Source organism: Cryptomeria japonica, unplaced genomic scaffold (assembly GCF_030272615.1).
Source record: "Cryptomeria japonica unplaced genomic scaffold, Sugi_1.0 HiC_scaffold_91, whole genome shotgun sequence".
Lineage (NCBI taxonomy): Eukaryota > Viridiplantae > Streptophyta > Pinopsida > Cupressales > Cupressaceae > Cryptomeria > Cryptomeria japonica.
The window spans coordinates 137,501-152,500 of NW_026728913.1; the positions used below are offsets into that span (position 1 = coordinate 137,501).

At 60.1% G+C, this 15,000-nt stretch overlaps 1 non-coding gene across 1 annotated transcript; it reads left to right on the plus strand.

Moving 5' to 3' along the window:
• The first annotated feature begins 11,186 nt into the window (after positions 1 to 11,186).
• On the plus strand, positions 11,187 to 11,305 carry LOC131864767 (5S ribosomal RNA). Its single transcript, XR_009363530.1, has one exon. It is a non-coding gene; the product is annotated as a 5S ribosomal RNA (ribosomal RNA).
• The last annotated feature ends 3,695 nt before the right edge of the window (positions 11,306 to 15,000 follow it).

Below are 15,000 nucleotides of genomic sequence, written 5' to 3' on the forward strand. Positions count from 1 at the left end.
GTTCCGCGGCGGCCGAGAAGACTCACCGCATAGGAATCGGGATGCGAGGCGAGGGATGCGGCGGGAAGGCCCCGACGGCTAAACGGAAGAGGCTGCAGGGCCGCCTCGGAATGGTCCAAGCATCGGATGCGATTGGGACGACTACCAGTGCCAACCCCTTATCCCGCGATGCGTCCGATACACAGATAGTTCCAAGGCGGCCGAGGAGCCTCACCGCATATCAATCGGGGTGCGAGGCGAGGGATGGGGCGGGAAGGCCCCAACGGCTAGACGGAAGAGGCTTCAGGGCCACCTCGGAATGGTCCAAGCATCGGACGCGCTTGGGGCGACTGCCAGTGCCAACCCCTTATCCCGCGATGCGTCCGATACACAGATGGTTCCAAGGCGGCCGAGGAGCCTCACCGCATAGCAATCGGGGGTGCGAGGCGAGGGATGGGGCGGGAAGGCCCCAACGGCTAGACGGAAGAGGCTTCAGGGCCGCCTAGGAATGGTCCAAGCATCGGACACGCTTGGGGCGACTACCAGTGACAGCCCCCTATCCCGCGATGCGTCCGATACGAAGATGGTTCCAAGGCGGCCGAGGAGCCTCACCGCATAGCAATCGGGGTGCGAGGTGGGGGATGCGGCGAGATGGCCCCAACGGCTAGACGGAAGAGGCCACAGGGCCGCGTCGGAATAGTCCAAGCATCGGACGCGCTTGGGGCGACTACCAGTGACAACCCCTTATCCCGCGATGCGTCCGATACGAAGATAGTTCCAAGGCGGCCGAGGAGCCTCACCGCATAGCAATCGGGGTGCGAGGTGGGGGATGCGGCGAGATGGCCCCAACGGCTAGACGGAAGAGGCTGCAGGGCCGCCTCGGAATAGTCCAAGCATCGGACGCGCTTGGGGCCACTACCAGTGACAACCCCTTATCCCGCGATGCGTCCGATACGAAGATAGTTCCAAGGCGGCCGAAGAGCCTCACCGCATAGCAATCGGGGTGCGAGGTGGGGGATGCGGCGAGATGGCCCCAACGGCTAGACGGAAGAGGCCACAGGGCCGCCTCGGAATAGTCCAAGCATCGGACGCGCTTGGGGCGACTACCAGTGACAACCCCTTATCCCGCGATGCGTCCGATACGAAGATAGTTCCCAGGCGGCCGAGGAGCCTCACCGCATAGCAATCGGGGTGCGAGGCGAGGGATGCGGCGAGATGGCCCCAAAGGCTAGACGGAAGAGGCTGCAGGGCTGCCTCGGAATAGTCCAAGCATCGGACGCGCTTGGGGCGACTACCACTGCCAACCCCTTATCCCGCGATGCGTCCGATACACAGATAGTTCCGAGGCGGCCGAGGAGGTGGGGGATGCAGCGAGATGGCCCCAACGGCTAGACGGAAGAGGCTGCAGGGCCGCCTCGGAATAGTCCAAGCATCGGACGCGCTTGGGGCGACTACCAGTGACAACCCCTTATCCCGCGATGCGTCCGATACACAGATAGTTCCGAGGCGGCCAAGGAGCCTCACCGCATAGCAATCGTGGTGCGAGGTGGGGGATGCGGCGAGATGGCCCCAACGGCTAGACGGAAGAGGCTGCAGGGCCGCCTCGGAATGGTCCAAGCATCGGATGCGCTTGGGGCGACTACCACTGCCAACCCCTTATCCCGCGATGCGTCCGATACACAGATAGTTCCAAGGCGGCCGAGGAGCCTCACAGCATAGCAATCAGGGTGCGAGGCGAGGGATGCGGCGAGAAAGCCCCAACGGCTAGAGGGAAGAGGCTTCAGGTCCGCCTCGGAATGGTCCAAGCATCGGACGCGCTTGGGGCGACTACCAGTGACAACCCCTTATCCCGCGACGCGTCCGATACACAGATAGTTCCAAGGCGGCCGAGGAGCCTCACCGCATAGCAATCGGGGTGCGAGGCGAGGGATGCGGCGAGAAGGACCCAACGGCTACACGGAAGAGGCTTCGGGGCCGCCTCGGAATGGTCCAAGCATCGGACGCGCTTGGGGCGACTACCAGTGACAACCCCTTATCCCGCGACGCGTCCGATACACAGATAGTTCCAAGGCGGCCGAGGAGCCTCACCGCATAGCAATCGGGGTGCGAGGCGAGGGATGCGGCGAGAAGGACCCAACGGCTACACGGAAGAGGCTTCGGGGCCGCCTCGGAATGGTCCAAGCATCGGACGCGCTTGGGGCGACTACCAGTGACAACCCCTTATCCCGCGACGCGTCCGATACACAGATAGTTCCAAGGCGGCCGAGGAGCCTCACCGCATAGCAATCGGGGTGCGAGGCGAGGGATGCGGCGAGAAGGACCCAACGGCTAGACGGAAGAGGCTTCGGGTCCGCCTCGGAATGGTCCAAGCATCGGACGCGCTTGGGGCGACTACCAGTGACAACCCCTTATCCCGCGACGCGTCCGATACACAGATAGTTCCAAGGCGGCCGAGGAGCCTCACCGCATAGCAATCGGGGTGCGAGGCGAGGGATGCGGCGAGAAGGACCCAACGGCTAGACGGAAGAGGCTTCGGGTCCGCCTCGGAATGGTCCAAGCATCGGACGCGCTTGGGGCGACTACCAGTGACAACCCCTTATCCCGCGACGCGTCCGATACACAGATAGTTCCAAGGCGGCCGAGGAGCCTCACCGCATAGCAATCGGGGTGCGAGGCGAGGGATGCGGCGAGAAGGACCCAACGGCTAGACGGAAGAGGCTTCGGGTCCGCCTCGGAATGGTCCAAGCATCGGACGCGCTTGGGGCGACTACCAGTGACAACCCCTTATCCCGCGACGCGTCCGATACACAGATAGTTCCGAGGCGGCCGAGGAGCCTCACCGCATAGCAATCGGGGTGCGAGGCGAAGGATGCGGCGAGAAGGACCCAACGGCTAGACGGAAGAGGCTTCGGGTCCGCCTCGGAATGGTCCAAGCATCGGACGCGCTTGGGGCGACTACCAGTGACAACCCCTTATCCCGCGACGCGTCCGATACACAGATAGTTCCAAGGCGGCCGAGGAGCCTCACCGCATAGCAATCGGGGTGCGAGGCGAGGGATGCGGCGAGAAGGACCCAACGGCTAGACGGAAGAGGCTTCAGGGCCGCCTCGGAATGGTCCAAGCATCGAACGCGCTTGGGGCGACTACCAGTGACAACCCCTTATCCCGCGACGCGTCCGATACACAGATAGTTCCGAGGCGGCCGAGGAGCCTCACCGCATAGCAATCGGGGTGCGAGGCGAGGGATGCGGCGAGAAGGACCCAACGGCTAGACGGAAGAGGCTTCAGGGCCGCCTCGGAATGGTCCAAGCATCGGACGCGCTTGGGGCGACTACCAGTGACAACCCCTTATCCCGCGACGCGTCCGATACACAGATAGTTCCGAGGCGGCCGAGGAGCCTCACCGCATAGCAATCGGGGTGCGAGGCGAGGGATGCGGCGAGAAGGACCCAACGGCTAGACGGAAGAGGCTTCAGGGCCGCCTCGGAATGGTCCAAGCATCGGACGCGCTTGGGGCGACTACCAGTGACAACCCCTTATCCCGCGACGCGTCCGATACACAGATAGTTCCGAGGCGGCCGAGGAGCCTCACCGCATAGCAATCGGGGTGCGAGGCGAGGGATGCGGCGAGAAGGACCCAACGGCTAGACGGAAGAGGCTTCAGGGCCGCCTCGGAATGGTCCAAGCATCGGACGCGCTTGGGGCGACTACCAGTGACAACCCCTTATCCCGCGACGCGTCCGATACACAGATAGTTCCGAGGCGGCCGAGGAGCCTCACCGCATAGCAATCGGGGTGCGAGGCGAGGGATGCGGCGAGAAGGACCCAACGGCTAGACGGAAGAGGCTTCAGGGCCGCCTCGGAATGGTCCAAGCATCGGACGCGCTTGGGGCGACTACCGTTGCCAACCCCTTATCCCGCGATGCGTCTGATACACAGATAGTTCCGAGGCGGCCGAGGAGCCTCACCGCATAGCAATCGGGTTGCGAGGCAGATTATTGGGAAGGGAACCCCCTGGGATGCGGCTCAAGCAGTGCCCAAAGGGACTGGAATGCGGAATCACATCGAGAGACCCAAATGCTATACGAGGGCTCAAATCGAATTATCGATTTGGCCACGACATGGACGCATCGGAACGACTACCTTTGCCGAACCACTCGCAATTGCATCCATACCGAAACCAATAGACATTTCCGTTAGAGCCCTCGCATAGCATTCGGGAATCTCGCATGCCCCTCTAAATCGACCAATGCTGGCGCTCAATGAAAATCCGAGCGCTACCACCGTTCGAGCGCCAGCATTGGTCGAGTTAGAGGGGCACGGGGGAGAATGCTCCAGTCAACACCTCCCCTATATAAGTTATTTGTCCGATTCTCGCACAACCGTAGTCTGCCTCGTCGAATCAAACAACGGTCCCAGATTCCGACTTCCGTTCCGTAGAGACCCAAAAGCTAGATGGAGGCTCGCAAGAAAGAGAGTCGGCGCATAGCAATCGGGTTTCTCGAACGTTTAGGGACCGAGCTCACTTGCGGATAGGGCAAAATCCGCCAAGCAACCCAAAAGCTAGACGGGGGCTCGAATCGAATCGCCTAGGCGGCCACAACAACGACGTGTTGGATCGACTACCAGTGCCAAACCATTCAGCAAGACTAGTCTGTGTCGAGGCCGGATAGAGATTCTCAGAGAGCGCCCGCATAGCATTTAGGAGACCTGCCGCGTCCCTCACACTCGACAAATGGTGGTGCACGTTTATAAATCCGAGCGATCCCAACCCTTTCAAGCACCAACATCGGTCGAGATAGAGGGGCACGGAGGGGGCTGCGTGAGACAACACAGTCCCCTATATAAGTTATTTGTCCGATTCTCACACATCCGAAGAATGGTCATCAAATCGGACAACAGCCCAAACTTCCGACTTCCGTCCCAGAAAGCCCAAGAGCTATCTAAAACGTTCATGGCCGGAACTCGATCGCGGCTATACCAGTCCGCCAAGCAACCCAAAAGCTAGACTGGAGCTCTAGTCGAATCACCTCTGTGGCCATTGCAAGGACGTGTTGGAGCGACTACCATTGCCGAACCATTCCGCAGGTCGAGTCCATACCAAGGCCGCATAGAGATTCACGATGAGCTCCTGCATAGCAATCAGGAGACTTGCCGTGTCCATCACAATCGATAAATCCTGGTGCAAGATTTTTGCATCCGAGCGCTCCAACCAGTCGAGCACCAGCATCAATCGACATAAACGGGCACGGGGGGAGGATGCTCGAGAACACTACCTCCCCTATATAAGTTATTTGTCCGATTCTCAAGCAGCCGAAGTCTGGTCATCGAATCGGGTCAAAGACCACAACTTCCGACTTTACCCACAATGCAAGTCATCGAATCGAACATCGGCCCCCGAGTCGGACTCCATGCGTATGTCAGGTCATCGGACCCAAATTCCGCCTTCCTACGCATGGCGGGCCATCAATATCAACTCGGTCATCGGACCCAAACTCCGCCTTTTTGCGTATGGCACGCCTTCAAATCGGTCATCGGACCCAAATTCCGCCTTCCTGTGCATGGCGGGCCATCAACATCAACTCGGTCATCGGACCCAAATTCCGCCTTTCTGCGCATGGCACGCCATCAACTCGGTCATCGGACCCAAATTCCGCCTTCCTGCGCATGGCAGGTCATCGGACACAAATTCAGACCTCGCCAATATGCCTACGTATCGAATCGGTCATCGGACCCAACTTCCGACTTCATCCATACTGTAGGGTCTTTGAGGTTGGCGCGGTGCGCTCAACCCAGGGAGTCGACCCATCGAAGCATACACCTCCCCTATATAAGCTATTTGTCCGATTCCCACACCTGTGTAGTTTGCACCTCTGACCAGGACATCGACCCCAACTTCCGAACTCGACTGCAACGACGGCACCAGCGCCTTGGTGCGCACCTTGCGACGCACAGTCCCAACATTCGCCTTCCTGCACATGGCAGGTCATCGGACCCAAATTCCGACCTCGCGAGTATGCCTACATATCGAATCGGTCATCGGACCCAACTTCCGACTTCATCCATACCGTAGGGTCTTTGAGGTTGGCGCGGTGCGCTCAACCCGGGGAGTCGACCCAACGAAGCATACACCTCCCCTATATAAGCTATTTGTCCGATTCCCACACCTGTGTAGTTTGCACCTCCGATCAAGACATCGACCCCAACTTCCGAACTCGCCTCCAACGACCGAACCAGCGCCTTGGTGCGCACCTTGCAACGCACAGTGCCAACATTCGCCTTCCTGCACGTGGCAGGTCATCGGACCCAAATTCCGACCTCGCGAGTATGCCTACATATCGAATCGGTCATCGGACCCAACTTCCGACTTCATCCATACCGTAGGGTCTTTGAGGTTGGCGCGGTGCGCTCAACCCGGGGAGTCGACCCAACGAAGCATACACCTCCCCTATATAAGCTATTTGTCCGATTCCCACACCTGTGTAGCTTGCACCTCCGATCAGGACATCGACCCCAACTTCCGAACTCGACTAAAAAGACCGCACCAGCGCCTTGGTGTGCACCTTGCAACGCACAGTGTCAACATTCGCCTTCCTGCACATGGCAGGTCATCGGACCCAAATTCCGACCTCATGAGCATACCTACTAATCGAATCGGTCATCGGACCCAACTTCCGACTTCATCCATACCGTAGGGTCTTTGAGGTTGGCGCGGTGCGCTCAACCTGGGGAGTCGACCCATCGAAGCATACACCTCCCCTATATAAGCTATTTGTCCGATTCCGACACCTGTGTAGTTTGCACCTCCGCTCAGGACATCGACCCCAACTTCCGAACTCGCCTGCAACGACCGAACCAGCGCCTTGGTGCGCACCAAAAGTGCGCACTTTTGGAGGGCACTTTTGTGCGCTCCAAAGGTGCGCACTTTTGGAGGGCACTTTTCTGCGCTCCAAAGGTGCGCACTTTTGGAGGGCACTTTTTGGAGGGCACTTTTCTGCGCTCCAAAGGTGCGCACTTTTGGAGGGCACTTTTTGGAGGGCACTTTTCTGCGCTCCAAAGGTGCGCACTTTTGGAGGGCACTTTTTGGAGGGCACTTTTCTGCGCTCCAAAGGTGCGCACTTTTGGAGGGCACTTTTTGGAGGGCACTTTTCTGCGCTCCAAAGGTGCGCACTTTTGGAGGGCACTTTTTGGAGGGCACTTTTCTGCGCTCCAAAGGTGCGCACTTTTGGAGGGCACTTTTTGGAGGGCACTTTTCTGCGCTCCAAAGGTGCGCACTTTTGGAGGGCACTTTTTGGAGGGCACTTTTCTGCGCTCCAAAGGTGCGCACTTTTGGAGGGCACTTTTTGGAGGGCACTTTTCTGCGCTCCAAAGGTGCGCACTTTTGGAGGGCACTTTTTGGAGGGCACTTTTCTGCGCTCCAAAGGTGCGCACTTTTGGAGGGCACTTTTGTGCACTCCAAAGGTGCGCACTTTTGGAGGGCACTTTTCCTGTGCTCCAAAGGTGCACACCTAGGTGAGCACCTTCGACCACACCTTGTAGCACACCAAACTCTGACTTTCGACTTCATCCGCAATGCAGGGTCTTTGAGGTTGGCGCAATGCGCACAACCAGGGGAGTCGACCCATCAAACCCAACACCTCCCCTATATAAGCTATTTGTCTGATTCTCATACATGCGTAGCCTGCAGGAGCAATTAGGACATCGACCCCAACTTTCGGCTTCTAAACGAAAACAAGGTCTTTGAGGTTGGTGTAATGCGAACAACTAGGGGAGTCAACCCATCAAACCCAACACCTCCCCTATATAAGCTATTTGTCTGATTCTCATACATGTGTAGTCTACAGGAGCAATTAGGACATCGACCCCAACTTTTGACTTCTTAACGAAAACAAGGTCTTTGAGGTTGACGTAATGCGCACAACCAGGGGAGTCGACCCATCAAACCCAACACCTCCCCTATATAAGCTATTTGTCCGATTCTCATACATGTGTAGCCTGCAGGAGCCATTAGGACATTGACCCCAACTTTTGACTTCTTAACGAAAACAAGGTCTTTGAGGTTGGCGTAATGCGCACAACCAAGGGAGTTGACCCATCAAACCCAACACCTCCCCTATATAAGCTATTTGTCTGATTCTCATACATGTGTAGCCTGCAACAACGATTAGGACATCCACCCCAACTTCTGAATTCGTCTGCGTTGACCGCACCAAAGGTGCACGCCTTGGTGCTCACCAAAATCCGACTTCCGACTTCTTCTGCTATGCGGGGTCTTTGAGGTTGGCGCAGTGCGCACAACCAGGGGAGTCAACCCACCGAATGCAACACCTCCCCTATATAAGCTATTTGTCTGATTCTCATACATGCGTAGACTGCAGCAATGATTAGGACATCCACCCCAACTTTTGACTTCTTAAACAAGACAGGGTCTTTGAAGTTGGTGCAGTGCACACAACCAGGGGAGTCGACCCATCAAACGCAACACCTCCCCTATATAAAGCTATTTGTCCGATTCTCATACGTGTAGTCTGCAGCAGCGATTAGGACATCGACCCCAACTTCCGAATTCGTTTGCATTGACCGCACCAAAGGTGCACGCCTTGGTGTGCACCCTGGAGTGCACTTTGGTGCTCACCTCGGTGCACACTTTGGTGTGCACCTCGGTGTGCACCAAAGGTGCGCACCTTGGAGCGCACCAAAGGTGTACACTTTGGAGCGCACCACATAGGGTCTTTGAGAGGTTGGCGCAGTGCGCACACCAAGGTGGGTGTTGAGGTGCGTGCCGAGGTGGGTGGGTGCTAGGGTGCGCTCCATGGTGGGTGCCAGGGTGGGTGCGTGCTAGGGTGGATTCCAAAGAGGGTCATAGGGTGGGTGCCAAGGTGGGTTGGTGATATAGTGGGTTCAAAGGTGGGTACTAGGGTGGGTTCCAAGGTGGGTCACAAGTTGGGTGCCAGGATGCGTGGGTGTTAGGTTGGGTGCCAAGGTGGGCTCCTGCGTGGGTGGGTGCTAGGGTGGGTTTCAAGGTGGACGCGAGGGCGGGTGCCAAGGTGGGTAACAAGTTGGGTGTTAGGATGGGTGAGTGCTAGAGTGGGTGCCAAGGTGGGTGGGTGCTAAGGTGGATGCCAAGGTGGTTCACAGGGTGGGTGGGTTCTAGGGTGAGTTCCAAGGTGGGTCACAGGTTCAGTGCTAGGGTGGGTGTCAAGGCGGGTGTCGAGGTGCCTGGGTGCTAGGGTGTGGATGCCAATGTGGGTCATAGGGTGGGTACTAGGGTGGGCTGCAATGTGGGTGCCAAGGTGGGTAACATGCTCGGTGGGTTCTAAATTGGGTGCCAGGGTGGGTGTGCACCCACCTTGCCCGAGGTGGGTGCCAAGGTGCCAGTGTGGGTGGGTGCTAAGGTGGATGCCAAGGTGGGTGAGAAGGTGGGTGATAGGTTGAGTGGTAGGATGGGTGGGTGCCAAGATGGGTCACAGGGTGGGTGCAAGGGTGGGTAGGTGCTAGGGTTGGTGTCAGGGTGGGTGGGTGCTAGGTTGGGTTCCAAGGTGGGTGCGAGGGTGAGTGTCAAGGTGGGTCACAGGTTAGGTGCTAGGATGGGTGAGTGCTAGGGTGCAAAGGTGCCAGGGTGGGTGCTAGGATGGGTCGATGCTAGGGTGAGTGGCAAGGTGGGTCCACAAGTGTCAAGGTGGGTGCCGAGGTGGGTGCCAAGTCGGCGACTGCTATGGTGGATGCCAAGGTGGGTCACGGGGTGGGTGCCAAGTTGCTAGGTTGGGTTCCAAGGTGGGTGCCAACGTGGGTGCTAGGGTGCGTGGGTTAAAGGGTGTGTCACAACGTGGGTGCCAGGATGGGTGCGCACCCACACTGGCCAAGACGGGTGCGGGTGCAAGGTTGGGTTCCAAGCCCGGTCACAGGCTGGGTGCTAGGATGGGTGGGTGCCAAGGTGGGCACCAGGGTGGGTGCACCCACCCTGGCCAAGGTGGGTCACGGGGTGGGTCCTAGGGTGGGTAACGGGGTGGGTACTAAGGTGCGTGCCAAGGTGGGTCATAGGGTGGGTGCCAAGGTGGGCACCAGGGTGGGTGTGCACCAACCCTAGCCAGGGTAGGTCACGGGGTGGTTGTCGGGGTGGGCGTCAAGGAGCCAAGGTGGGTGGCAAGTAGCCAAGTTGCGTGCCAAGGTGGGTGTCGGGGTGGGTGCCAAGGATCCAAGGTGGGTGCCAAGGAACCAAGGTGGGTGTCTGGGTGGGTGCCGAGGTGGGAGCCAGGGTGGGTCCCAAGGTGAGTGCAAAGGTGGGTGCCAGGGTCAAGGTGAGTGCCAATGTGGGTTCCAAGGTGCCAGGGTCAGGGTGAGTGCCAATGTGGGTTCAAAGGTGCTAAGTTGGGTGCGAGGTTGGGTGCGAGGGTGGGTGGGTGCCAAGGTGTGCTAGGTGGAAGCCCGGGTGGGTCGGCATCCCATGGGTGTCGAGTTGGGTGCCTGATGGGTGCTTCTTGTCAAGTTTTAGTCGTCGGGACTCATTTCGAGCCTTAGAGGTCGTTTCTTGTCCGGTTGCCCTGTCTTCGACCTGGGAACCCAATTTTGGTCCTCGGGTCCCATTTTTTTTTGTCTCGCATCCCACTTTTGGCCTGTGGCCTTTTCGGGGTCGATTCTCGTTTTGGGCATCAGAGCATGTTTCTTCTCCTAAAACCCAATATTTGTTTATTAAGTCTCGGAACACATTTTTGTTCTCGTGGACCCATCATGGGTCTTGGAACGCATTTGTGGTCCTTGGGTCCCATTTTGCATCCCGAAACTTGTGTTTTGGTGCTTGATCCCTATTTTGGGTGCCCACCTTGCACCAAGTGCGCACCCGGGGCAAACCGAGCGCCTTGGTGCACCGGGGCAAGATCGAGCGTGCACCCGAGGCGCCCCGAACATGCACCAAGGTGCACTCGGCCCACATGTGAGCGCAGGTCGTTGCGCCCGAGGTGGTGTGTGGGCACCGCGTTGCAGACGGGACACTGCACGCACACGACGCCCCCTCCAGGTGCACGCACGTAGGCCGGGCCGGGTGCACACCCGACGCCCTAGCAAGGTGCGCGCACCCGGGCAGGGCTCACACTTGGCGAACGGGGCGCACTTCGCGAGGGAGGGTGTGCACCTCGACGGGGGTGGGTGGCCGGGGTGGATTCGCACGTGGGTCGCGGTTTGCTAAGTACACACTGCGACAAGCTCATAACGGGTGCGATCATACCAGCATTAGTGCACCGGATCCCATCAGAACTCCGCAGTTAAGCGCGCTTGGGCCGGAGTAGTACTGGGATGGGTGACCTCCCGGGAAGTCCCGGTGTTGCACCCTTTTTTAGTTTTTCGCCGGGCGTCGCAATGCTATTTGAATAAACCTTTTGCCCGTTTGCGTTCTCGTCGGGGCCGGGCCGGGCCGGGGTGCGCTGCCCGCACTACCGCGCGCGCGGGGGCGACACCGAGCGCGCACCCGAGGCGCCCCGAGCACACAGGCCACGGTGCAACCCGGGCGTTGTGCGCGCACCCCGGTGCGCCCGAGGTGCTGCGCGCGCACCCAGGTGAAATCGGTGTGCACCTCGGCCAGTGCGCGCTCGGTCGAGTCGCGCACGTTGGCCAAGGTGCACGGTGATGTTTCTTACTCTAAGGTTCCGCACCAGACGCCCGGGACAGGTGAGCGAAGCTGGGCGGGGCCGGGTGCGCGGCCGGGGCAGGTGCACGCAGCTGGAGAGAGCTTTGGAGCACACTTCGGAGCGCACCAATGATGCGCTCCATTCAAAAGTTTCCTGAAAAGGCAAAAAAAGTTGAGATTATAGAATTTCCCACTTGAGAGATTGTAAAAAAAAAAAATTTAAAATGAAGGAAACGCGGGTGCCAAGGTGTGCGCAGCCCAGCCAAGGTGTGCGCACCAAGGCGCCCACCCTGGCGAAGGTGCACGCAAGGTGCGCACCCGAGGCAAACCGGACAATTAACCCAACTTTCGACTTCGCGCGCACCTTGGAGCGCACTTCGGAGCGCTCCTTGGTGCGCACCAATCTTGGGCACCTCGGAGTGCACCATGGCGCCCACCAAGGTGCGCACCCGGGGCAAACCGAGCTCCGACTTCGTGCGCACCTTGGAGCGCACGAAAGGTGCGCACCATGGCGCCCACCAAGGTGCGCAGCCCAGCCAAGGCGTGCGCATCAAGGTGCGCACCCTGGCGAAGGTGCGCACCCGGGGCAAACCGAGCTCCGACTTCGTGCGCACCTTGGAGCGCACAAAAGGTGCGCAACCCAGCCAAGGTGTGCGCACCCCGGTCAAACCGAGCTCCGAATCGTGCGCACCAGAGGTGCACGCCATCGTGCGCACCTTGGAGCACACTTCGGAGCCCTCCTTGGTGCGCGCCGATGTTGCGCACCTCGGAGCGCACCCGGGGAAAACAATGCAATTAACCCGACTTTCGACTTCGTGGGCACCTCGGAGCGCTCTCGGGTTCGCACCTCGGAGCACACCGAGGTGCGCACCTTTGATGCGCTGCCTTCACCAATTTCCAGAAAAGGCAAGAAAACATTGAGAAGGTGTGCGCACCGAGGTGCCCACCCTGGCGAAGGTGCACGCGAGGTGCGCACCCGGGGCAAACCGGGCTCCGACTTCGTGCACGCCGCACCTTGGAGCACACTTCGGAGCGCTCCTTGGTGCGCACCAGGGCGCGCAACCCAGCCGAGGTGCCCACCCCGGCGAAGGTGCACGCGAGGTGCGCACCCGGGGCAAACCGGGCTCCGACTTCGTGCACGCCATGGTGCCCACCGCGGCGAAGGTGCACGCGAGGTGCGCACCCGGGGCAAACCGGGCTCCGACTTCGTGCACGCCGCACCTTGGAGCACACTTCGGAGCGCTCCTTGGTGCGCACCATGGTGCCCACCAGGGCGCGCAACCCCGCCGAAGGTGCACGCGAGGTGCGCACCCGGGGCAAACCGGGCTCCGACTTCGTGCACGCCGCACCTTGGAGCACACTTCGGAGCGCTCCTTGGTGCGCACCATGGTGCCCACCAGGGCGCGCAACCCCGCCGAAGGTGCACGCGAGGTGCGCACCCGGGGCAAACCGGGCTCCGACTTCGTGCACGCCGCACCTTGGAGCACACTTCGGAGCGCTCCTTGGTGCGCACCAGGGCGCGCAACCCAGCCGAGGTGCCCACCCCGGCGAAGGTGCGTACCCGGGGCAAACCGGGCTCCGACTTCGTGCACGCCGCACCTTGGAGCACACTTCGGAGCGCTCCTTGGTGCGCACCATGGTGCCCACCAGGCCGCGCAACCCAGCCAAGGTGTGCGCACCAAGGTGCACGCGAGGTGCGCACCCGGGGCAAACCGGGGTCCGACTTCGTGCACGCCGCACCTTGGAGCACACATCGGGGCGCTCCCGGGTTCGCACCGGCGTTGCGCACCGTGGTGGGCACCTCGGAGCACACCAAGGTGGGCAGCGAGGTGCGCACCTTTGATGCGATGCCTTCACTAATTTCCATAAAAGGCAAAAAAAAAACGAGATTTTAAAATTTCCGTTTTGAAAGATAGTGAGAAAAAGGGAATGCTGGTGCCATCTTGAGCCCGCCCTGGTGCGCAGCCCAGCCAAGGTGTGCGCACCAAGGTGCCCACCCTGGCGAAGGTGCGCGCCCGGGCAATTAACCCAACTTCCAACTTCGCGCGCGCCAGGGTGGGAGCGCACCCAACAACCGGGCCTGGGAAGAGCCAATGCGAGAAACCCCACCAAACGCTCTGACAAAAAAAGAGGGGGCGCTCCAGTAACCCCGCTTCGGAGCGCACCCTGGGCAAACCCAGCCAAGGTGCCCACCCCGGCCAAGGTGCAGGCGAGGTGCGCACCCGGGGCAAACCGGGCTCCGACAACGTGCACGCCGCACCTTGGAGCACACTTCGTAGCGCTCCCGGGTGCGCACCTCAGAGCACACCAAGGTGGGCAGCGAGGTGCGCACCTTTGATGCGCTGCCTTCACTAATTTCCAGAAAAGGCAAAAAAAAAAGGAGATTTTAAAATTTCCGTTTTGAAAGATAGTGAAAAAAACGGAACGCGCGTGCCATCTTGAGCCCGCCCTGGTGCGCAGCCCAGGTAAGGTGCCCACCCTGGCAAAGGTGCGCACCCGGGCAATTAACCCTACTTCCGACTTCGTGCGCGCCAGGGTGGCAACCGGGCCTCGGAAGAGCCAATGCGAGAAACCCCACCAAACGCTCCGACAAAAAAAGAGGCGGCGCTCCAATAACCCCGCTTCGGAGCGCAGCCGGGGCAAACCCAGCCAAGGTGCCCACCCCGACGAAGGTGCACGCGAGGTGCGCACCCGGGGCAAACCGGGCTCCGACAACGTGCACGCAGCACCTTGGAGCACACTTCGAAGCACTCCCGGGTGCCCACCGGCGTTGCGCACCGTGGTGGGCAGCGAGGTGCGCACCTTTGATGCGCTGCCTTCACTAATTTCCAGAAAAAGGCAAAAAAAAATGAGATTTTAAAATTTCCGTTTTGAAAGATAGTGAAAAAAAAGGAACGCGGGTGCCATCTTGAGCCCGCCCTGGTGCGCAGCCCAGGCAAGGCATGCGCACCAAGGTGCCCACCCGAGGTGCACACCCGGGGCAAACCGGGCTCCGACTTCGTGCAGGCCGCACCTTGGAGCACACTTCGGAGCGCTCCTTGGTGCGCACCATGGTGCCCACCAGGGCGCGCAACCCAGCCAAGGTCTGCACACCAAGGTGCCCACCCCGGCGAAGGTGCACGCGAGGTGCGCACCCGGGGCAAACCGGGCTCCGACTTCGTGCACGCCATGGTGCCCACCGCGGCGAAGGTGCACGCGAGGTGCGCACCCGGGGCAAACCGGGCTCCGACTTCGTGCACGCCGCACCTTGGAGCACACTTCGGAGCGCTCCTTGGTGCGCACCATGGTGCCCACCAGGGCGCGCAACCCAGCCAAGGTGTGCGCACCAAGGTGCACGCGAGGTGCGCACCCGGGGCAAACCGGGGTCCGACTTCGTGCACGCCGCACCTTGGAGCACACAT